This window comes from Jaculus jaculus, chromosome 2 (genome assembly GCF_020740685.1).
Source record: "Jaculus jaculus isolate mJacJac1 chromosome 2, mJacJac1.mat.Y.cur, whole genome shotgun sequence".
NCBI lineage: Eukaryota > Metazoa > Chordata > Mammalia > Rodentia > Dipodidae > Jaculus > Jaculus jaculus.
In genome coordinates this window covers 117278425-117303691 of record NC_059103.1, presented here as the reverse complement: position 1 = coordinate 117303691, position 25267 = coordinate 117278425, and the positions used below count along the sequence as shown (strand labels likewise).

At 38.7% G+C, this 25267-nt stretch overlaps 1 protein-coding gene across 4 annotated transcripts in view; it reads right to left on the bottom strand.

Annotated features, from left to right (window-relative positions):
* Rasgef1b (RasGEF domain family member 1B) overlaps nt 1-25267 on the bottom strand; it is a 568755-nt gene that overhangs the window by 123435 nt on the left and 420053 nt on the right. The window lies entirely within an intron of this gene.

Sequence of the window (25267 nt, the reverse complement as noted above, 5' to 3'; positions counted from 1 at the left end):
AAGAGATAGCCCAGTGACTATAATGCTTATCATACATGCATAAGGATATGAGTTCCGATCCACAGCACCTATGTAAAATACACAATGTAGTGGCACATGCCTGAAATAGCAGTACTGGGGAGATGTACACAGAAGGATCCCTGGAGCTGGTTGGCTAGCTTGTCTAGCTCAGTTGGTGAGCTCCAGGTTCAGTGATAGAACCTGTCTCAAAAAACAAGGTGGAGAAAAAACTGAGGAAGAAACCAACATTTATTCCTGACTTTCATAGGCACATACACATATACCTGCACCCGTTTATGCTACACATGTAAGAACACACACATGCATGCGCCTCTCAAACATGTAAAAATAGTCAACTAGATAGATTCTCATATTTTATTCTACATCCAGTCTGTTACAAAATATTGTTTTGGTTGAGTTATACAAAGAATATCTGGCCTCACACAAATATGTTGTTGGAAAAGGAAGGGACATTTGAATAGCCTTTCAGATACCTGTGGCTGCTTTTCTCTGGCCAGACTGAAACTCAACAAAATGGTACTTTTTAAAAGGTTAGTTACAATATAGAATCTGAAAACACATTGATAAACTTCCTACCTTATTACAAGAAAATGTGCTGGTCTTGGGCTGGAGAGATGGCTCAATGGTTAAGGAACTTGCCTGCAGAGCCTAACAACCTGAGGTCAATTGCCCAGTAACCATGTAAAGCCAGATACACCAAGTAGCACGTGCATCTGGAGTCCATTTGCAGTGGCTGGAGGCCCTCCATGCCTATTCTTTCTGTCTCTTCTCACTCTTTCTCTGCTTGCAAATAAAAATATTTTTAAAAATGTGCTGGTATACTTTATTTTTTAATAACCTTATCTAATCCTATTTATATTTATTTATGAGAGAGCAAGAAGGACACAGAGAGGGGTGTGTGTGCCAGGACCACCAGCCACTGTAAACAAATTCCAGATGAATGTGCCCTCTTGTACACCTGGCTTAGATGGGGTCCTGTAGAATCGAACTGGCATCCTTTGCCTTTGCAGGCAAATGCCTTAACTGCTAAGCCACCTCTCCAGCCCCATACTTTATATTTTTTTTAAGTATCATTTACCCATGCTTGATCTTATTAATCATTTGGAAAATATTATACACATCCATAACAGGAAATTACATTATGAGTATCATCACCAGTCTTCCCTGAAAGGTTTCAAATACTGGGAACTTATGAAGTTCATGAGAGCAGAGATAAGCTTTCCAACATTCTGACTTTCCCTTAAAAGCTCAGCTTTCACTACTGTCAAGCAATCTGTTCTGTGTTTTGTTTTACTCGAAGTGACAAGTTCACTTCATCTATTTTTGCTTACTTGCCAAATACCCAATTCAGAATAACTATAGCTTATCTGTCAGTTACTTTTTTCTTCATGAAAAATGTTGTTCCATTACAGTTCCACTTGCAGCTAGAACAGCTGTCAAAGGGCTTTCTGGTGAGAAATCCTCCAGATTTGTAAACAGCAGAAATGCTTTGTTCATTCTTCCCATTTTGTTACACAGACTACGAAAAGACAAGTACATAAGGTCAGGACTGAGTGAACCTGCTCATCTGTACTGCTTCATCAAGAACATTCTTAGGACACACTGGCCTTTAAAATAAATGACATTGCATGGTGGTGGAGAATGTAATGATTATTAGCATGTTTGCACCATCACCTTGATTCATGCTAAGGTTCTAACAGTTTTACACACCATTGCCTTTGTTCTATCTGTGCAAATAGCAAACAATGAAAAGGTGAACAACATCTTAGGATTTCCACACACAGTTAACCTTGGCCATCTGTGGACTACATTTTGAGAATTGTTACCATTACCTATTTAACCATGCCCAAATTACTGGATACAGATCATTTCTAGTCCTTTTATAAAATAAATTTTTCCACATCAAGTGTTCCCTTAAGATTTTTTGAGTGTCTGTGGCATGTGTGTATGTGTTCATACATGCATGTTCACATACACATGTGTACATGTGCAAGTGTGTGAGTTTGTATGTATGTAGGCCAGAATCAATGTCTAGTGTTTTTCTCAATTGCTCTTGACCCTACTTATTTAATTATTTTTGGTTTTCTGAGGTAAGGTCTCACTCTTTCTCAGGTTGACTTGGAACTAACTATGTAGTCTCAGGGTGGCTTTGAACTCATGGCGATCCTCCAACCTCTGCCTCCCAAATTCTGGGATTAAAGGCGTTCACCACCATGCCTGGCTTTTTTCTACCTTATTTTTGAGACAGGGTCTTTCACTGGACCCAGAGCTCACTGAATAGGTTATTGTAGCTAGGCAGCAGGCCCCAGAGACCCTCCCGTGTCCACTTCCCCAGCACTGGGATTTTAGCTATACAACATGATTCTCAGCTCCTAGATGGGTGCTGGAGACCCAAACTCAGGTCCTCGTGCTTTTACAGGAAGTACTTCACCAGTGGAGCCATCTTCCCAGCCCAAATCAACACTTACTAATATTTCCTTTTCTGTAAGTGTTACATAGTTTGGGCTGTAATAGTATTTAAAGAGCTAAAAAAAAAAAAAATCTCATTTTCTGCATCTCTTAACATGATTCCTAAAGTGTTGAAAGCAATTATGAAGACCTGTGAAAAGGAATGACCAGCCAGATCTTAAATAGCATTTCTGAAAATATCAGTAGTTGACCTGGATTCATGAAGAAAAAAATAGAATCTGAACATAATTATGCTATGATCCTCATTATTCTGGTACTTTCAGGAATATTCAGACAGAACAAAATAATCATTACTTATTTAGAATACCTTTTTTTAAATTTCTTTTCTATTATTTATTTATTTATTTGACAGAGAAAGAGGCAGAGAGAGGAAGAGAATGAGTGCACCTCCAGCTATTGCAAATGAACTCCAGATGCCTGCGCCCCCTTGTGCTTCTGGCTTATGTGGGTCCTGGGAAATTAAGTCTGGGTCCTTTGGCTTTGCAGGCAAATGCCTCAACTACTAAGCCATCCCTCCAGCCCTAGAATGCCTTTTATATGGGAATGATTGGACCAATGTAGAAATAAAATTGTCTTCTAAGGAACCTAGAATGTTCATTACATGGCACTAATACTACGCATTGAAGAGATAGTAAACACACTAGGGATAGACCCTCAGTGCCAGGCACCCACTGAAAGTAGTTTAAAGCTTTTACAAAGTCACCTTTGAAGAGCATGTCCACTTCTTTTAGTCTGAGAATTATGTATTTATGCTACTCAAGTGTTTTTTTTTTTTTTTCTGTTTTACTAGTAGTTAAGGTGACTGTATACTCCTGGATACCTCAGCGTAATTATTAACAGCATTCCTTTTACTCCTGGAAGTGTCCCAGTTTGATCAATACATTATACACTCATGTATTAATAATGGGCTGAGAGTCATCTTTAGACTTTTGAAATAACACACCAAGAGCCTTTAATACAAAACTAATATTAATTGACTAACTACTGCACATGTATTTTCTACATAAATTTAATTTTCTGAAATCCCATGTGATATTATATGCTAATTTTACAGGTAAAGAAACTGAGACAGCGCAAAATGTGCCCAGGGCCACCAACAAATAAACAGTGAAGTGATGACTCGTTTATGATGGAAATCCATGTTCTTTCTAAATGGTGTTTCAGGGAGCCACCGTCAAAACTATCTGGCTGCCACCTGTGAGCACATGTTACCTATGAAACCGTTACCTTTTGTGGTAGGACTGAGCATGGACCCTTGCAATCAGCTCTTCATGTGATTCCCATACACTGTACATAAGGACTGGTGCTTTAAGCTATGCCACTATCTCAGCTCATCCACCAATTATGTCTTCAAGCAAAACTTATTTTTCCAATCCTGAAATGCAGTAGTAAGTAGAACAGGCTTTCCTTAGAAGCTCTAATTTTCTTATATAATAACAAGGTATATTTGATGGCAACTTTGTACATTGGTCTGTACTGGTGATCAAAATGATCATTCATGCTCCTGTGAACTACTGCCTTTTCTGCGATTTCTCTAGACCAGTCACAAGTCTTGCTTCATCCTTTAGTTAAGGATGTTGCCAATATAGTTTCAGCAATAATTGTGGGTATATAGTTATCTAGCTTTAACAAAAGTCCCTGGAAGAAATTATTTTTAAGATTATTGATCAAATTCAACTAGAATAAATTTCTAATGGTATTCAATGCCATAGAATAGTTTAACAGCTATTAATTAAAAAGATTAAGAATAAATACATTCTATATACTGCATATATCCAATCCATTCATTTAGGAGAGTAATAAAGATAAACTTATTCCATGTGATGTGACTTCTACAACATATTCCTGGACTACAATAAAATGGATTTTGAAATGCACATTTTTCACTGTGATAGATTCAAGTCAGTCCCTCAGCAAAGCTCACTGCAGCAAGAAAATGTGTTGATTAAAATGAGTGTTAAGGGAGATATCACGACCCATCTGGGACAGACTTCATGGCAAAGGAGAAGACAGATTTGAGGAGTAACATGAAGTCATCTTGCCTGGATATTGAGGTATTTCATTCTCATTAGTCATGGTAAGAATGTCCAGGCAGTAGTGAGAGGTTTTACAACACTGGAGGCAGTGGCCTTGAAAGGGATTGTGGGACATGAGACCCTTCTTCCAGCTTATACAGAAAACAAACCTCTCTGAAGGAGACACTGTCTAAAGTCTACATAGGATAAAATAATAGTCCATCTTCAAACTTTAATTTTTTATTTTTATTTATTTATTCAACAGAGAATGAGGGAGAGAGAGAGAGAATGGGTCCTGGGGAATGGAACCTTGGTCCTTTGGCTTTGCAGCCAAACGCCTTAACCATCCCTCCAGCCCAATTTTTTTATTTTTATTTTTTATGAGAGACATTGAGAGATATAAAGAGAGAGAGAGAATTGGCACGCTAGGGTCTCTAGTCACTGTAATCAAACTCCAGACACATGCACTTCCCTGTATGCCTGCATGACCTTGTGTGCATGTGTCTTTTTGTGTGCCTGGCTTATGTGGGTACTGGGTAGTCAAACCTGGGTCCTTAGGCTTCACAGGCAAGCACCTTAATCACTAAGCAATCTCTTCAGCTCCTAGACTTTAAATATTAAAAATTCTTACACACACACACACACACACACACACACACACACACACAATATCTCATTTCATCCTCACAACCTTAAATATAGCCATTCTTCCTTCCATTTCTGTGTCACTGCCCTTACATCAAAGTGGATGGCAGAAAGGTATTCCCAGGGGTAAAAAAAATTGAGACTGAAATCAGACTTTTAGGACTTGCATTGTCATTTACTAAGTATATAACTTTACAATATGGTGCATTAAAAAAATCTGCATGTGTCTTGGTTTGTTTACTTATAATGTAATATTTTCATTGTTAGGGGTGTCATGAGAACTAAATAAAATAATCTACACAAAGCCAAAAGAAAAAGTATGCAGGTAGCCTTCCTTGGAAGCCCAGGTTGAAACCAATGAATACACTCTATTTCAATGAAAAAAAGGACGCTATAGAAATATGGGAAGAAAGTCACCTAGGACTAAGAAGAGAGTAGGGACCAAGGAGATGACCAGGCAAGCAGAGCTGCCATACTCAGCAAAGTAAGGTCAAGATAGCTAAGACCTGGACCACTCCTGGCTGTGCTTGGTCAGAACACCCATGGAGAAGCGGCCTAATACAGCATGCACTTGACTCTCATTTGGCCAGTGACTTTGATGGGTTTGAGTTTCAAAGCAACACTGGTCACTAGCTGTCATTCATTGGCATGTTTCAAAATCATCCTACTGGCTGGTATTTGGGGAGTGCATTATGAATATCCTACTTCAATTCGCCATGAAGTACACCAAGCTGTAATGTGTTGAAGGTTATTGAGGCTGGAAGGGCTAGTCTTCCCTATGTTGGCATCCTGAACAGCTGTAAAGGTGAGGCTAGCTTATTATATGCTAGCTCCAGGTTATGTTCTAATGGTCAGAAGTCATTATTCATCTCATTATTTTAATAAGAATGTACATTTCATTTGTAGAAACTTAGACAGATTCATGTCAAATGAAGAGACATGAATAGTCAGAGCTTCTTGAAATAACAGCATAAATTCATCTCTAGAATTCATTATTCATGAGCAAGACAATTATTTTGATGGCTAGTGAGCAGTTTTAATTCCGCAAACATGCAGATTTTATCTTGGCCACACTCTATATAGGACATGTGGAAGCTATTAGCACAAGGAAAAGCTGGAATAGAGCTTATATCTGACTATCTGGAATAGAGCTTGAGAAAATATGAGTACAGTGCTAGAGTAAAGCCAAGGAAGTGATTAAGACTTTTTTTTTTTTTTTTTTTACAGACACTGTTCTTGTAGGTCTTTGGAACTTCCTTCATGGCAGTGCAAAACAGTATTAATGTTTGTTGTTCCATCCTTCACTGTAACAGTCAGTCCTATCGCTATTGAAACTGTGCTCCAGAATTCTGGCAATGGGTTTCATAGTTCCCTCCAGTGACCTTGGGAGACTTATGGCACTGAGAATTAGCTGAGTTGGTGTGGGCTGGATGATCCCAGCCCAGCTGAAAGGACAGAAAGGCTTGAGAAGAGCACTGACACCAGACAGGTTCCATTCCACACTGAAAGGACAACTCAATCTTGGAGACTTAAGCACATGGATCCTTTCTGTTATGCCTCAGGTGAAAACGGATCCCTTTGAGTTCTGTTGCTACTCTTGGTTCATTTCTGACACAAAAGTAAACATTGCAAACAAACTGATGTGAGTGGCCACTGCCATGACTAGCATCACAGGCCTGATTCGAGCAGAGGGACAGGGGGAGGACTGTGCAGGTGCTCTTTCCAGTGTCCCCAGGCAGAAGCAGAATCAGAAGGATATCCTCTGAAAGTACTTGACACGAATTTCCATCCAACCTCTTTCCAGCCAACCTCCAGGGTGGTGAAGATACAGTTTTGATTCTTTTAGGAGCCCAGAGATTCTGGAAGACATTGAAGATTTCTTTTCCCACTAGTTCACATAGACAACTTTGGAAAAGGGCCCCTCCTGCATTTCTTGAGATTGTAGTGGTGTAAACAGGAAGGGGGCGGTGTATAGAATCTGGGGTCACTATGGTTCATTGTTACTATTATGTTCTATTTGGTTTCCTGTAGCTATATGGGGTGGAGTAAAGTTATGCTGATTACCTGCTATGAAAACACAACCAGCAGTTATCATATTGTTCATTGAACATTCTGAGGTCACCTACACTCTGCTGGGCCATCCTGTCCATCTAAATGAGTAATCAGAAAAGTGGATATGAATCTTTCGATATCCTACTTGAGTTCTCAGAATACGGATACATTAGACAACCAACTCTAAGCAGCAAACAATGGGAAGAGTCTGCTGGTTTGCCAAGCACACTGGCTGCTCTCCATAGGGGAATTAGTTGACCTTGTCTTTCGCTGAAAAAGAATCACATTTCAGCTCCAAAAGTAGCCATACAGGCTTCTCTCCCACCTCCCGCACCACCCCCAAAATGAGCACACAGATGGGTTTGTGGTGGTTTCAGGAAACCAAATGCAAGTTAGAGGTTGCTCTTTAATTCTTTAGCAACTGAAGAGCACTAGAACCTCATTTGTCACTTGCTTCATGTCTCAGCAGAAGTCTGATGAGCCAGTGGGATACCACTGAAGCTGTCTGGAAAGGTATCCTACCACTTAATTCTCTCTCTCCTCTCTCTCTTTTGATCTTTGGGCTTAATGCAGACCAACATCTGCTAACACATTAACTGTGGAATACTCCAGATCAAAAGGGCCTCTAATTATCTAAAATTTCTTTAGAACTTAAATTTCAACAGCTCAACTAACACAACAAAAAGATACCTAAGATGTAAGTATTGAGTAAACCTGCTGGCTATCGAAAGGCAGACCCATAGAGGAAGATGATTATAACACACACTTTTTTGTCTTCTATAAACTTAGGAAGGATGTAATAAAACCATCTGATTATCCTCAGCTGGCACACATAAAAAGTCACTAAAACATTAGAGATGGCTCATCAAGAGACAACTGAGCAACTTTCATTTAATGATGCTAAAGAACTTTTTACAAAATGGAAAATACTAAATGAAGAAGAGATGCCCATTTTAGCATTAAGAATTCATCATCCTGCACATTATTTGGGTTGTAATTCCAAATACAGCTGAATCTGAGGGAGCCACATCTTCTTCCATGGTGCCCGGAGTCCTTTGCCAGCGCCTGCCTAGCACACGACGGAAGCTCACATACTTGCTTCTCAGCGACCGGCTGGTAAAGATTTCAGGGGTCTCCTGGCTTCTCCACAGGTGCAAGTGAGCACTATACTGGAGGAACTGTGGTGGAGTCTGGTAGTGGACAGAGACAGAAGGATGGCAGGTTCTAGGCCAGCCTGGGCTACATAGTAAGTCCAAAAGAAACAGAAAAAATACTGGAGTAACCTTGACTGCTGGTGATTTTTTTTTTCCATTTTAATATCCACCTTTTCTCTAGCTATACCTTCATAGTTATATCACCAAGTTCTGGATATAAATGACAGAGTTTTTAATACTCTGATTTGCATGAGTCATGTTAGGAGAAACCTCACCATCATTCGGTATCCTCTGTAACCTTTCCCTGCACTCTCCTATCCAGATAGAATCTCTGTTCTCATTCCAGTTTAGGCTTGGTCTCATCGGGATGTATCTCTTCCTCACTCTGCTTTCTGTAAAACCACCATCTATCAAAGCTTCTAACTCCATGCACATCCTTCAGATATTTGAAAAACCACTCATTTTTTTTTCATTAGTTATGTATATAGTGTGTATACAGCCATGATGGTACCATCGTTAGCCTTCTCCCTGTCATCCCCCCATGAGGACTGTGGGTGTTGCACTGTGGGGGTGGCCTTCAGTTATGGGGGCGAGGCAATGTCTCTGTGCATAATGATCCAATGTGTGGCTCTGACATTCTTTCTACCCCCTCTTCTGTGAATTTCCCTGAGCTATGTTGGGTTCGTTTTAGGTTGGCTTCAGTGATAAGGTCTTGGGAGCCTCTGTGTCTCTGGATGTCTGGCTTTGTAGGAACTGAGTGTTCTCTGTGTCTGTCTCCTTCACCCTTGTGCTGGTACCAGGTTCACCGAGAAAGCAGCTCTTGCTCGCTTTGTGTTTTTGCTCCTCTCCTGCTCCCAAAGGAACAGCCTCATCAAGACAAATCTGGGTCCCTAAGACATGGCTTGCAAGTCCCCTCCCTCCAAACTTTGGGCATGGTCCTATCTGCCTAAGCAATTTAGCCAACATGTAATTCTGAGTTCCTGTAAGATATTTCAGACATAGTTTTCCTATACTCACTGTCTCAGACATGCTGAATTCACATTATACTTGAAATAAAGTGACAATTCAAAGATATTTTATGTCAACAACCATTAAGTGATGTTAGCCTCTTTTATTTGTGTGGTGATTTTGTTTGCATCTTAGTTTAGCACTCTATATTCATTTATTTTTTTTTAATTTTATTTTGTTTTGGTTTTTCGAGGTAAGGTCTCACTCTAGCTCAAGCTGACCTGGAATATTCACTATGTAGTCTCAGGGTGGGCTCGAAATCACAGCGATCCTCCTACCTCTGCCTCCCGAGTGCCGGGATTAAAGACGTGCGCCATGATATTCACTTATGTTTCAGGTTTTTATCTCCTTGTTTGATGGTGTCTCAGCTTCTCACTAGACTCATGAAGCTTTCAGCATTTGCAGTTTGTTCTTCACATAATGTGTGAGATGCCACATTAGCTCAATTTCTTCTGTGCTGACAATATAATAAACAATGAAGAAGTTGAAAATCAAGTCACTGGACTTCTTAAATTCTATCTCCAGGTTCTCTGAGGCTCCATGCATGGTGAGTTTATATACTCAGTCTTGGGGCTGGGATGATCATTTTGTGTTTGGATGTGGAACTGACAAAAATCCCTCCCAGCTCTCATTTCCTCCAGGTTAAGCAAGAGCTGGCTTCAAACTGTACCTGGACCTTCCCTGTCAAGGAGGGCATTTCCTTTCAGCTTGAAGTCCTACATTTAATGAAATCTTCAGACTTCGAACTTTTCTTTGCTTGTATTCAACAGTGTATATCTGATTTTATACCCTGCACAATCTGTATTTCACTCTGACCCCAGAACTTCCTTCTCTTAAGAAATTATTTAAATCCATTAAGAAAAACATACCAGAAAAAAAGCAAAATCACACCAGTAGAGAGAAGCAGGCTAGAGATCATACTTCATATCTAGAACATTCCTCTCTCCTTAGCTTCTCTACTGTCAGCATTTAGAATGAAGTACAGGGGCTGGAGAGATTGCTTAGTGGTTAAGGCACTTTCCTGCCAACCCTAAGGACAGAGGTTTGATGCTCCAGTACCCACATAAGCCAGATACACATGGTGGTGCATGCATTTAAAGGGCCTACTGCATCCATTCTCCTTCTTTCTCCCCTCCCTTCCTTTAACAAATAAATCAAAAATAGCTCATAGCAAAAGGATGGTTTAAAATCTAGCAACTGAAGTCTGCTTCAAGTCAACATACTATGTATTTAACCATCTGCTAAGTTTGAAGGGTTTGCAAGGTTTGCAGTGAGAGTGAACATTCAAAGATCAGTGCCAACTGGCTCTGACTTGCAATCAGATTTGCTTCAGGCCAGGAATACCCAGGAGTGGCTTCTCAGGTCTAAGACAGAGGAAGCTCAGAGGAGCCACTACCCCACTATGACTCTGGGCCTAACACAACCTTTGTAAATCAAGTGAGCTGGATTATAAGATCCTGAGGTGCCCCTTAGTTTACACATTGTAATTCTTGTCTCTGCGGTATTAAGAACAGAACTGAGGGCCTGTGTGTGCGAAGCAAGCACACTGCCACTGTGCTGCACCCCAGCCATAATTGTCATTCTTTAAAAATAATGAAGCTTCTTTTATAAAATATGTGCCCACTGAAGAAAAATTACACAAAATGAAGTAAAAGAAAATTTCATAACATCACTATCTGAAGACAGCTGCTGCTAATACAGTGACATGTTTGCCTGGCTCTATTTTCTAGATATACCTATTTCCACATAGTATTTAAACACCAGGCATGCTTATGCTTCCTCCTGCCTCAGTATATACACTTTGTGCCCCCTAACATGACCTCTCTGTCCACTGGACTCACAGACAGCCCATTCTTAGACCAAGAACCTATGAGGTGTGGGCTGACTGAAAATGCTGAACTGGACCAATGAGTTTAGTGATGAAATCAGCTCAGTAATAAAACTGAAATGAGCAACACGTAACAGAAGCTAAGGAAGACATTTCAGACTACATGTAAGGTGAGGTTATGAGACTACAAAAACTATCTCTATGAAAGGAGTTGGCACAATTGGGGTTTTAAGAGAAAGGAGCAAACCGGACATAATGGTGCATGCCTTTAATCCTAGCACTTGGGAGGCAGAGGTAAGAGGATCGCCATGAGTTCAAGGCCATCCTGAGACTACATAGTGAGTTCCAGGTCAGCCTGGGCTAGAGTGAGACCCTACCTTGAAAAATAAAAAAACAAACAAAAAAAAAAAAAGAGAGAGAGAGAGAGAGAGAGAAAGAAAGAAGGAGCAGGCATGCATGGAAAAGACACGAGAGGAAAGTCCAGCAGGCTAAGAGAGAAGCCTTGTCTTCAAGATTCTCCAGATTGAGCTTCTAGGAGGTTTGTCATTGGTTTCCATGCTTTAATTTTTTTTGAGACTCCTGAATCATACTTAAAATAAAAGCTATTTTATCTTAGCAGGGCCAGTGTTATTAGCCATCAAAAGAGACATGATCATTGTTTGATCACTATTATAAAGTAATCTCCCAAGTTATTCCGTATTCTTTCAATATAGACTTTTTGGTGGATAATTTTCAATAGTAACTATACATTGTTTAAGGCTCAAAAATGGCAATAAAGTTGTTTACAATTAATATTAAAATTATTCTTTTGGTACCAAAAAGTCTAAGACCTACAATTGTTCAAATGATTAAAAAATCAACATTCTTTTAAGAATGAATTCTTGGCTGGGCATGGTGGCACATGTCTTTAATCCCAGCACTTGGAGCTGGAGGTAGGAATATAACTGTGAGTTCAAGGCCAGCCTGAAACTACATAGTAACTTTCATGTCAGCCTGGGCTATAAGGAGACCCTAACTCAAAAGAAAAAAAAAAAAAAGATTTCTTCTGCTAGAAGAGGCATCGCACATACAGAGCACAATCGGTAAGGCTTTGCATGGAAACACCCAGACTGCCTTCACAAAGATTTCCTTGTTGCTTTGCTAACAGTGCCCACTTTTTATCAAAGCACAGTGAGCAGTTTCTAACTTCCCTGGGGCATTCTATTCTCGATTAGGACAGATCTTAGTCACAGGGAAAGAAAATGGGAGATAAAAGTCACTATTAAGTACAGAGGACCTGGTTAGGCACCCAGTAACAGCACATGCATGTAAGTACTAAATCTACATTTCTTTCTGAGCAGAAATATGGAGAGACTATAAAGTCTTTTCTCATAACTATCCTTTATAAGAACTCTAGAAACTATCTGCTCATAGATTGTCACCAATGTTTGGTAAAACCTCCAGCAAGATAGAAAGAACCTAAGCTCCATTCTTTGTTTCAAAATACAATATCAAATTCTGGTCATTGAGGATTGAGAAAGAAAGTTTTCCACTTTCCCTATCACAAATACTACATACACAGTAACTTGAAAAGTCCTCATAGCTTTTCTTTTCCAACCTAATAGCACCTTTAGCGTTCTATATTTAGCCTGCTCCAGAACCACTGAGCTAACACTAATTATCTTACAACAAGTTATACCAACACAGTATTATCAAAAACAGATGAGAGAGAAGACCCTGGTCTTACACTGGTTGTCTTACAAAGTCATATACCAACACAGTGTTCCCCAATACAAATAAGGTTTGAATATGGGGTAGCCTGTCTTTGAGTTCATTGCCCTTTGTCTTTCCAGTGAATGGCTGGCTGGCCCTGTGGTGTAGCTAAGCAGCCTATAAGGTAAAGGACATCAATGTTTTTCATTTTTATTTGGTATTATTTATGAGTAAGCATGGGGGATGTAGCTCAGTGATAGAGAAGTTACCTAGTGTGCATATTGCCCGGAGTTAATCCCCAGTACTGGGGTAGATGTGTGTAAGGGGTGGGGGAAAGATCATGGGCACATTTAACTCAAAAATGCAAAGTGTGTGCAAATGCCTTCTATAAAACTTCAAGCTGCTTATATATGGAATGTTTTGATTTTGTTAGAAGGTCAAGCAGACAAGATATAATGAGTGGACAGATGGAAAGGCTACAGATAGAATCAAATGCTATGACTTGTCTCTGGGTAAGATGATCAGTATTGGAGTTTTATCTCTCTGTCAAAACTATGGTATGATTGATGTGTTATGTATTTAGTAAAGGTAAGATGTCTTTTGTATTAATGATACCTTCCTCACTAATGAGAAGATTGAAGGACACTTGTATCTGAAAAAGTGGCTGGATGGACCCACCAATGTTGCTTCAGGGTTCCATAGTTAGCTATGAGCTAGTTATTAGTTTTCAATACTGTAAAAAAATTCCTTGAAAATTTTCCAATCAAAAATAAGAAATAAAATTGATTTTCACCTACTTTCTGATATTTTATTTAGTTATAGAGAATATATATTTGTTTAGATAAGGAAAAACTAATAAACACTAGCACTCATTTTTTTTTCAATTCAGTTTGGTGGCCAAATTGAAAATAAAGTATTCAAAAGTTATACATTATTCTATGCATGACATATTTATAGGAAAGTGGATAACTTTCCAATGATGATACTGGAAAAATTATCTGGATCTTTATCAAAATCATCAAAAATCATTAATCTCATAACTATTTAATGTTAAGTGTATGGCTGACACACAGAAACATGAGAAGAAAGGGGGTGGCATTCGGTTACTCCAGCAAATACAACCCTCTCTTGCATGCACCCTCACCCCAATATGAAATTACAGACATACATCCAGGTAGACACTTGGTTAAATGTCAAAGATTGTCCTAATACAAGTAGTATGAGATTGCGGCTTGTGACAACTATTTGCAAGCAGTGATCAGATAACCTGCCTCACTGAGGGCATCTTCTCAGACCTTGCTTTCCTATATGAGTGTCTAGTGCTCTACAGTGTGTTTGGCTAAAGAAAATATCATTCCCAGATTGGAGGAACCTATTTTTAAATTTAAGCCTTATATTATGTTACATCTGCATCTAAGAATGTTTATACAAACACTGATTCTAAAGTAATATAAGAGAAATTCTAAATTGAGAATGTGAAGCAAGTATTCTTTTATGCCAAGATAGAAACATTATGTTTACATGTCTTCTTTCTCCTCTCCCTGCCTTCATCTGTTGCTCTCTTGTTCCTTTTAAGATGTGCTCTTACTGTATAGCCCCTGGCTGGCCTGGAACTTGCTATATTGCTCAGGTTGGCCTTGGATCTGTGATTTTCCCCTCCACTTCCAAAATGCTGGTGTATATCATCTGCATAAAGCTTTGTGAGTAGCATAAAAATATTTAATAGCCAATAAGAGAAATATTTAAAATATGATCACAATATGTTTATTATATGAATTTAACCTAAATAATAAACATAGACTTTCTCATTCCTCAGTCAAACTCATCTCTACCCAATGACACACCTAAATATAACACAAATCCAACTACAAATCTTTGGAAATTATTGCAGGTATCTCAGTGAACAGCACAGATATTGTGTGGAGTGGCTGGCAGGGGTGCTACTACACATGGGGCGTGCCTGTGCACAAGAGTAACACTACTAAAGATCATTTTTGCCCATCCTTCTTGTCAGTGCCTCAGCAATTGAGCAGCTACTCATTTTCTTTGTCTGCATGTCCCCAAACAAGGAGCTGTTGTAAACATTCAATAGTTAAATATATAATTTACTATGTTTTTGTTATATCCTGTCACACTTGTAAAAAAAAAAAAAGAGTACAAAATTGTTAAAGTTACAATAGAAATGGACTTAAGATATGATCATATACAACACAGAAGCAGAAATACAAAAACAAATGGATATGGAAAACATCAACCCCACTAGTAAACAATACAAAGGAAAACATGGACATCAGGATCTAACCTATTGCACTAGTGGATATTAAAATTGTAATATTCAGGGGCTGGAGAAATGGCTTAGCGATTAAGCACTTGCCTGTGAAGCCTGAAGATCCTGGTTCGAGGCTCAATTCCCCAGGACCCACGTTAGTCAGATGCACAAGGGGGCACATGCATCTGGAGTTCATTTGCAGGGGCTAGAAGCCCTGGAACACCCATTATCTCTCTCTCTCTCTTTTTCTCTCTCTGTCTCTCTCTCTCTCTCTCTCTCTGTCTGTCTGTCTCTCGTTCTGCCTCCTTCTCTCTGTTGTTCTCAAATAAATAAATAAAAATAAACAAAAAATTTAAATTGTAATATTCAGTGCTGGTGAAGGTATTGTGATATTGGCATTTTTACAAGATGCCAGTAGAAATATAGATTGAACCACCTTTCTGAAATTTAATTTGGAAGTCAGTATGGGTTATGATATGAAATTGTCTTTCTATACTTTGCCATTCATTTTTAGGAATATTAGAAGGAAATAATCAAAAAAACACAGATCTACATGTAAGTATTTCATTATTTATTTTAGCATTATTTGTAGTGACAAGTTAGAAACACTAAAAATGTCAAAATTGGTTATTGGTAAAAATAATTTAAGATTTAACAATATATTGACATATTTGTAATTAAAATAGAGATTTTCTTAAAATCTATTTAAATTACATTATGAAATAGCCTCACTATAATGTGAAGGAGAAGTACATTGGAAGGAAACCATATGGTGAATTTAAGTTGTTTAATATAACATAAATGTATACATAAATGGGAAGAAAATATGCCAACATATTAACTGTGGTAATTTTGTGGAAATTTCTATTTCCTTCTTAATTTCCCTAAAATTTCCAGATTTCGCATAATGAGGAAGATTGAGGGACTACTACTTTCACAATCAGAAAAAGGGTTCTGCTTCTTTTTTATTTACTTAATAAATTTTATGGACATGGGTCATGACTGCTTCTTTTTCTTAAGCCAAGATAAGATTTCCAAATTCCATTGCAAACAACTAAATGTTATTCCTATTTGTAATTAGTTAGTGCTTCAAACTCATAAAGTTTAAAGACTGAGTTTCTTGACCCTGGAAGAAACTCTCTTGTGAACAAAATATAATACTTTGGTTGTAGGAAGTTTAATAAAGTTGGAGAAGATGGGAGAGAAATAGGGATAAAGAATTATACAGAACATAGTGAGAGTTGTGGGGCTTCAGGCAAAGCTACTGATTGTAAGTGATAAAAAGGTAATAAATTATTTGAAGCCATTAAAGATGAGTTAGTATTATATTTAAATCTCTACATTTGTCTGACACTTAATAGACTTTTCACAAACACTTTTTAAAAATATTATTAATTAATTTATTTATTTTAGAGTGACAGACAGAGAAAGAGGGAGAGAGAGAGAGAGAGAGAGAGAGAGAGAGAGAGAATGGGTGCGCCAGAGCCTCCAGCCACTGCAAACAAACTCCAGATGCATGCGCCCTCTTGTGCATCTGGGTAACATGGGTCCTGGGGAATCGAGCCTCGAACCGGGGTTCTTAGGCTTCACAGGCAAGCGCTTAACCGCTAAGCCATCTCTTCAGCCCCACAAACACTTTTTAATATGTTACTTTTATAATTTTGTCACAAATAAACATATCTTGCGCTGGAGAGATGGCTTAGCGGTTAAGGTGCTTGCCTGCAAAGCCAAAAGAGCTTGGTTCAAATCCCCAGCACCCACATAAGCCAGATGCACAAGGTGGCGTATGCATGAGGAGGTTCTTTGAAGTGGCTGAAAGCCCTGGCATGCCATTCTCTCTCTCTCTTTCTCTCGTTGCCTCTTTCCTCTCTCAAAACACTAAATAAAAATATTTTTAAAAATAACATCTTTCTTAGATATTTTGTCTTTGAAAAATCATTTATCGTTTTAAAATGATATGAACATGGACAAATCACTGCCATCATCTGATACTAATGATAGGATCTGATATTGATCAGCTATGGATGGATAACACAAAAGCTTTCTGGACACAGAAATTACAAGTTGGCCACTGCATCCTAAACTCAAAGTTAACCACAGAGAACGACCTTGGTTGATTTCTTAATTCAGTGCTTAACCAAAGCATCCATTTCTTTATTCTGGCTCCCATCTTCTCCTCGGTGAATTAGGCTGGAGAATGAAAATAACTTAGACTAATTCTGTGGCCTGGAAAATGGTTCAGTGGTTAAAGGTGCTTGCTAATAAAGCCTACCAGTCTGGGTTCAATTGCCCATGTAAAGTGGATCCAAAGAGTGACAAAAGTGTCTGGTATTCATTTGTGAGGGCAAGACACCCTGGCACCCACCCTCCTCCAACACACTCACACAACACAATGCAAATAAATAAATACTTTTGAAAAATAAAAAATGCATCATTATTCTTAGAGACCATCTCAGAGTTACTCTTTCTTATAAAGTCCTGATGCCCACATTTCATGTATGCTCGTCATGAAATTTTTCTGGTTATTGAAAACATCCCATGTGGCTGGAACTTTACAAGGCAAAGAACAACCCCTCAGGGGATTCCTGGGCTTTCCTTGGATGTTCCCAACTTGAGGTGATTCCAGAACTGTCTTTTTCCCCAACAGCCAGAGACACTTCTGGGGAAGCCCAGGACTCAGACATGACTTACACACTTCTCCTAGGAAGCATCCACCATCACCAGTCCCCAACCTACTTTCAGATGAAATTATTTTTACAATAGCCAATTCTGGAAATTTTTGTTGTTTCCACCTTTTTTCATTACAGAGAACACTAAAATAAATATTGAAATACACATGGGTCTGTGTGTGTTTCAGGGTCTCCTTCCTTATAACCATTCCTAGAAATGAATGGCAAAAGTTAGAAACATAAAATTCCCCATCACTTGTAGGCTAATTACATTTCAGAAAACTTCAGTCTATTTTTCTACCAACAACCCATCTCACTACAAATCCCATTCTAAGGCACTTATGCCCTGTTCAGTTACTCTAGGTGAGTGTAAGCCAACTATAACAATAGCAACTCAAGGAAGGCATCCAGGTTGTCACACTTTTGCCTATAATACATTTACAAAAATGAAAATAAAATCTATATCCACAGTTTAGAAAATAGCTACAAGGAACACCCATATGGCTATCAACCAAATTAAGAACATTGTCAACACCCCTGGAAACACCCACTGAGTTCAGCTGACACACTCCCTCTTCATCCCCAGCAAGGATTGCTGGCCAGGATTTTATCAGCCTGGGGAAGTGTGAGAAACTCTTTCCTAAAATAATCCTTATTATACAGCACATGACACTTGGTTGGCATTTAATAAAAAGGCTGCTACTATTTTAAAAGATTTTTCTATTGATCATAGAAAATAACCATTTTCTAGGACATGAAAAGACAAATATATTTCTCAAGGATAAGCTGATTTAGCAGTTCAAAATAATTCAACTTGCTTTTTATGATTATTTCTGAAAGAATAGTTCAAGTAATTTACATCTCCCCCTGTGAATTCTCTGTTTATATTGCTTAACTGTTGGGTTTCTTTTAGTATTTTTCCTATCAACTTGCATATATATATATATATATATATATATACATATATATATATATATATATGCATGTATACATATAAAATTATATGTAAACCGTTTGTCTCCCCTATTTATAGCTAATATTTTGCCCAGCCTATTTTCAAGAAGGCATAGAGTTCTTAGTGTTGTAGGATATATTGACCTTTTACTTTGAAATCTTTTTCTAATGACTTTCAAATAATTTCAGTGGACATTCCCAAATACAGAAAATGTGCACACTAGTAGAGAGAATATTGTACTGAACTCAAGTTTACTTCCCCAGCACGATTACCAACCTTCTGCAACTCACTTTTATTTTACTTTTTTTTTTTTTTTCTGGTGCTGGGGATGTAACCCAGAATAGCAAACACTCTACCATTGAACAACATCTCTAGCCCCCATCCTGAAATTCTTATTTACATGATCTCTTTGTAGAAGCATCTTAAAGCAAATCTCAAACATAATGAGCCACATACAAATTCGTCAGAAGATATATCTAGCTGATAAGAGCTTCTAAAATAGCAGTTAACAGCCCACCCACATTGGCAACCATTTCTTCATAAGAACTATCCAGTCAGGCTCAGTGTCCTCTTTTTAAATGACATTTAAAAATTGAGGTTTTGCATCCAGATTCACATGGGCTGACATGCTGAGTTGAATTCGTATGGTATTTTAGTTTCTTCACTCTTTTCTCTTCCATGCAATTTATTTGTTGATGAAATCCAGTGACTCTTCCTAAAGAATATCCCACTTCCTGAACTTGGCTGACTACACTCTTCTGAGGTCATGGGTGACATTCCTTTATTTTCTATCATGTGCTAGTTAAATCTATAGCTCTGATAAGCTTTTGATAATTAATTTTAGGCAAAATATTTCATATAATATTCCTACTACATCATATAACATATAATGTTGGAGTGTCTCTCTTTTAGTGATGCTAAAATTTACTGTAATTTCAGGTGTTTTTAATTAGATCTAGTCTTTACATAATTTTCAGTGAGCTCTCTCTCTCTATCATATACATACATATATATATTTCTGTGGTTCTGGGGATCAAACCCAGGGCCATGTACATGTACATGCTATACAAGTAATCTGCCACTAGGCTACATCATATATATATATATATGCCTCATCTACAGGCATTTTCTTCTTGGTGATCCTTGAAAAATCAATCAGTTCTTTAAATTATGCTTCCTTAGAAACAGAATGATAGTTTGACATGTATTTTTTCTTTAAGTGTATCTGATCTGGATGTTCAACACAAACCTATTAAACAACATAGGACTATACTTTTAGACTTTATTCTATTGAAATTCCTATTAATTTTTGTTTTTAGTAAAGCAAAGGATATCTACTGAGAACATAGTGAGAGAATCCAAGTGTCAGAAAAAGCATGCATAGGATTTCTAACAGCATCCACAGAAGACATAAGGAAAGAGAAGATTGAACTTTTGAATTAAAACTCAGAACATCAGGCAGATTCACAGTATAGTTCTGTAGGAAACTGCTAGCTCTTTTTTTTCCATGTGTGCGTGTGTGTGTGTGTGTGTGTGTGTGTGTGTGTGTGTGTGTGTGTAATGTTGTGGTCAGGTGCATGTGGATGTGCCCATTGCTATCTTGTAATGAGGTGAACTTGCCCGTGATGGTTGGATCAGATGTGCCCCATTCCATCACCCTTCCACCTATTCTTGTTTGAGTGAGAGTCTCTTATTGATCCAGGAGATTGCTGGTTTTTCCTGACCTCCAGAGAGTCCCAGGTCTCTGCTCCCCTACAGGACTTAGGTTATAAACATATGTGGCCATGCCCAGCTGTTTAATATGAGTTCTAGAGATTCAAAGTGAGTACGTGCCAGGTCCCTTCATGCCCTCATGGTTGTGTAGCAAGCACACTAAACCACTGAGCCATCTCTGCAGCCCTAACTTTTTGTAAAGTATAATTTTAATGAAATGAAAAATGAAATAATCCTGAGAGTACAGTAGAGTTTGAAAGTGACCACACCTTTTGGTCTTCCAATATAAGATATTTATTATGAGGTCTTTTCCTCAGGAGACAGTCTAGTTTTCCAGCCTTAAATTCTGTTGGCTTTAGAACTGATTTCGGTTGACAGATGTGGAACAGAGGATGAAATGCCTGCCCCAAGCTGAGGACTTGATTTTATTTGCTGTCATGAGAGCCATCCTCTGCCACATGACTAAGTCCAGATTAGCCCACTGGAGGGTAAGAACCATGGGAGATTAGTCATCTCGACTGAGATTCTTCTAGACCATGCAGCTCCCACCTGACCTAGATCGTGACCACAGATGTATTAATGAGCCCAGTGAAGTCCAAAAGAGCCACTGAGACGAGTGCAATAATTGGCATGCACAATTAGAAGTAAAATTGTTATTTTAATTCACCAAGTTTGGGGTGGGATTAGTTATGTGTTGAATGTTACTGGATACAAGGGGCTATGAAAAACACTAACAGTGTACCTCATCCCAAGAAATGTCAGCACTCCATAAATACAAATCATCAAATAAACTATAACACTGTTAAGTGAGAAAAAAAAAAAACAAAAACCCGGCTATGTGAATACAGGATACCAGAGACATAAAAACTTATAAATATATGTAAAACACTTAGTGGCTTTGGTTTGATCACATGGTGTGACTAAATCTTGTATTTTCACACTTCTAGCAAAGATAATTTACAATAAAATGCAATTTAGCATGTGTTAATTGCATAAGAGCCTAAAATTGAATTTTTCCAGAGGATACTGACTGAGATGCTGTAGTAACCATTCACACGTAGAAAAATGGAAGGAAATACAAGCGTGAGCCCCCACAGAAAGCCTGAAGAGGGTGAATGGATAAGACAGCTATCTTCAGTGAGGAGAAAAAGGGAATGGACATGTTTCAGGTCTTCTTATTCAAAACGAGGACCAATGATTTCAGATCAACACTGGGAAGAAGTTGAGTGAGAGAGGACTCACATCTATACTACTGAGGATTATAGACCAGAAAGTCAGGGTCAGGTGCTTACCAGCTATATCATGTTGGACAAGTTGCCCAACATTCTAAAGCACACTTTCCTCATCAGTAAAATGTAAATGACAATGACAACATTTTATAAGGTTGTGAAGGAGATCAACTAGGGCTTTTGAAGATAAAACACTTGGTTAAGTGTCTACCACATACACAGTAGGCACTCAGTAAGTTTTATGTGCAACCACTAGTAATAATAGTTCTATCAATGTAAAATGAGCTTCCTGGGATAAGAAAGTGCTCTCTCACTGGATATATTTATAAGAGGTATGGCAGATGTTTGTAGCATAGATCTAAACATGAGATGGGGAATCAGAGTGACTTTTCAGTTACCTACCAAACAGAATAAGTCTTTTTATGTCCCTTAAGTTTTGAAACTCCTTTGTGTCTTTCAAAATACCTAGCCCTATTAACCAAGTGTTATTCATTCAATACGTTTGATAAAAATTATATTTTATAATCTTAACTATGTGTTTTCCCTGTAGTAAGTATTCAATAAGTAACACTGTATGAAGACTTACATTTTTTATTTCATGGGATCCGAGTTTGTTTACATAATATCAGTGTTGACTAAAACTAAGTTTTCATCCTGCAAACTCTTCTTTGCATTCAAATTCTTACAGGCAAAGTTTACACTTGGCCTGCACAACAGAATACGTGACTTCACACAGGTCAGAGATTTTCAAGCTACCCGAAGCTGAACTTTCCTTTGTGACTGATCTCAAATCAAAAGTCCAAGTTGCAGCCAGTGGCCATTTTCCCTTCTCTTCATCCATTCAGCACCTGCCCTGGCTGCCCACAATTACCCTTTCCTTCTAATGGCACAGCGGGCAGTTCTCTTTCACTGCAATTCCATTTAATAAAGCAGACCAGGTATAATCACCTCAACTGGGTAATATGCCTATCGTCTCCAATTATCTCATTGCTATCAGGTAATAGAGACGAATTCGCATCAGCCAAGGCACCTGTCTTTATAGCCTGTAACTGATAATCATCTTTCCTTTTTTTTTGATTTCCACATAATAATAAGCATTAATCATCTGCATAGAAAAGCAGGGGGTGTTTTTTGCTTTCTACTGTAATGAAAGCTGAAGGTCTGGTCCTCTGGCTGACAGAATCATAAATGCATTAGTGAGGGACAGAATCCTGTTTTCTGGCTTGAAGTAGCTCTGGGCTCTGAGCTCGGGGTGAAATGAATAGATAAGCTGTGCATGAGGACAAGCAGGGTTTCTGGGCCAGTTAGTCCCAGTATGTGCCACATATTATGCCACATGGTTCATACAAAGATAAGGAACACATTCCCATACACAGAGGAGACCAATGAGAGTGACTCCTTCACTGACTTGGAAAATATCATTGAAACTCCAAAGAGAGATTGCAGTAGGGCTGAAGAGGAAGTGAGGTGGATCATAAGACAAATGTTTGAAAAGATCAGGGAATGGGGCAGGTGCCAGTGCCAGTGACAGGAACAGCATGCATGAGAGCAGAGTTGTGAAGCAGAGAGCAGTGTGTGTGCTGCAGGAAACCAGGTGGGAGCTGAAGCTAGGAGTATATCACACACCCTCACTGGACCCTTGAGAGTCAGACTAGTGCAGCAGTTGGTGAGAAGCCAGTTCACTTCTTAGTCAAGTAAATTGATCCTATTTATAACTTGTATCGTTTCATAAGAGAGATGGCCAAGGCCTGACTTAGAGCCATCCGAGCGGGGAAGCAGATGGGGGATGTTGAGGGTCCAGTACCATCTGAACACGCTGGCTGAATGGGCGAGAAGGAGGGAGGAGGTGTGGATGAAAGCTGAGAGCCTAGTGTTAATGCTTAAGTTGAGGGAGGACCTTCCACTAAGGGAGGACCAAGACATTCACAGAACCAGAACATGTTGAGCTCATATATAAATGGATGGAAGAAGAAAAATTGTTTAAAGGAGTCCAGACCGCTTTTAAAAAGATACCCCAAATGCACACTGGGAAACACAAAATCAGAGGTGCTTCTATGATTATGTAACAGACAGAGCCCAGGAGATAAGAATGGAATGGTCTGGGCTTTGAGAAGACGCCAGCTGAGTCAAGCTGCAAGGAGGTCAAGTGATCTTGGCAAGACCATTCTCACTGATACAGCAAAGGAAACAGCTTCCCACCACAGAATAAGAAAATCTCTCTCTTTCTCTCTCAACATACTAGGTATTTATCTCCAATTCCCCTTTAAAACTCTTCATGTAGAAAATGAACTTTCTGACCTTTGAAGATGAGTTATCATCACATAAGCAGCTGTGTGTTAAAATTAGCTTTTCTTCTTCTGTTTTTTGTTTTGTTTTGTTTTGTTTTGTTTTGTTTTGTTTTGTTTTGGTTTGGTTTGGTTTGGTTTGGTTTTTCAAGTTAGGGTCTCACTCTAGTGCAGGCTGACCTTTAATGCACTCTGTAGTCTCAGGATGGCCTTGAACTCATGGTGATCTGCCTACCTCTGCCTCCCAAAAGCTGGGATTAAAAGCATGCACCACCACCCATGGTAGGCTGTTTGTTGTTGTTGTTGTTGTTGTTGTTTTTAATTTTGGTTTTTCAAGGTAGGATCTCACTGTAGCCCAGACTAACCTAAAATTCATTACGTACTTTCAGGATGGCCTCAAACCCTTGACAATCCCCCAACCTCTGCCTCTCAAGTGCTAGGAGTAAAGGCATGCACCACCAAGCCTGGATCCTCTTCCTCCTTCTTCGACTTCTTATTCTTTTAAATTATTTCTGATAGAGCACAGGGAAGAGAAGCACCAGGGCTAATGAACTCCAGATGCTAGCACTGCTTTGTACCTCTGGCTTTATATAGGTATTAGGCAATAGAATCCTGGCCAGTAGGCTTTAACCACTGGGCTCCTCAGCTCCCCTTTATTTGTATATGTGTAAAAGTTGAAAACTTAAGTAGAGAATTTAGTAATTTAATGAAACATAGTCTGAGCTCAGGTCATCAGAAAACATGGATCTCTGATTTAATTAAATGTGAGGGTTTCTTTTCTATTTCTACCATTAACAAGTAGCTACTATATGGAAAGAGTTGTGTTTGGTGCTTTGGGGACACAAATAATGAATAAGGCACAATCTTTCCCATGAGTTGCAAACCAGTGAAAAAGACAGACAGACATTCAGACAACCTTAAAATAAGGTGGGCCGAAATAAATGTTCATAATGGTACAAGCAAAGTTTTATGGGGGCCAAATGTAATTCCCCATCTCTCATGAAATGCAGGAAATGACCTTTAAAAACACAGGCACAATTGGGGAGTTCATTGCACCCAAATTACCTGCCTTCTCTCCAGACCATAAACTTTTATGCAATCTAGTCTCTGTTCACTTCATTCATACTCATTTATTTTAACAGGCACCTATAAGGCCTATATGCAAAAATTTAACAAGCATTGGTGGCCAGCAAAGATCTCAGCTCCACACTGGGCTTTATGGTAAATCTTTCATTAGAATGAACTTTAATAATATTTAATGAC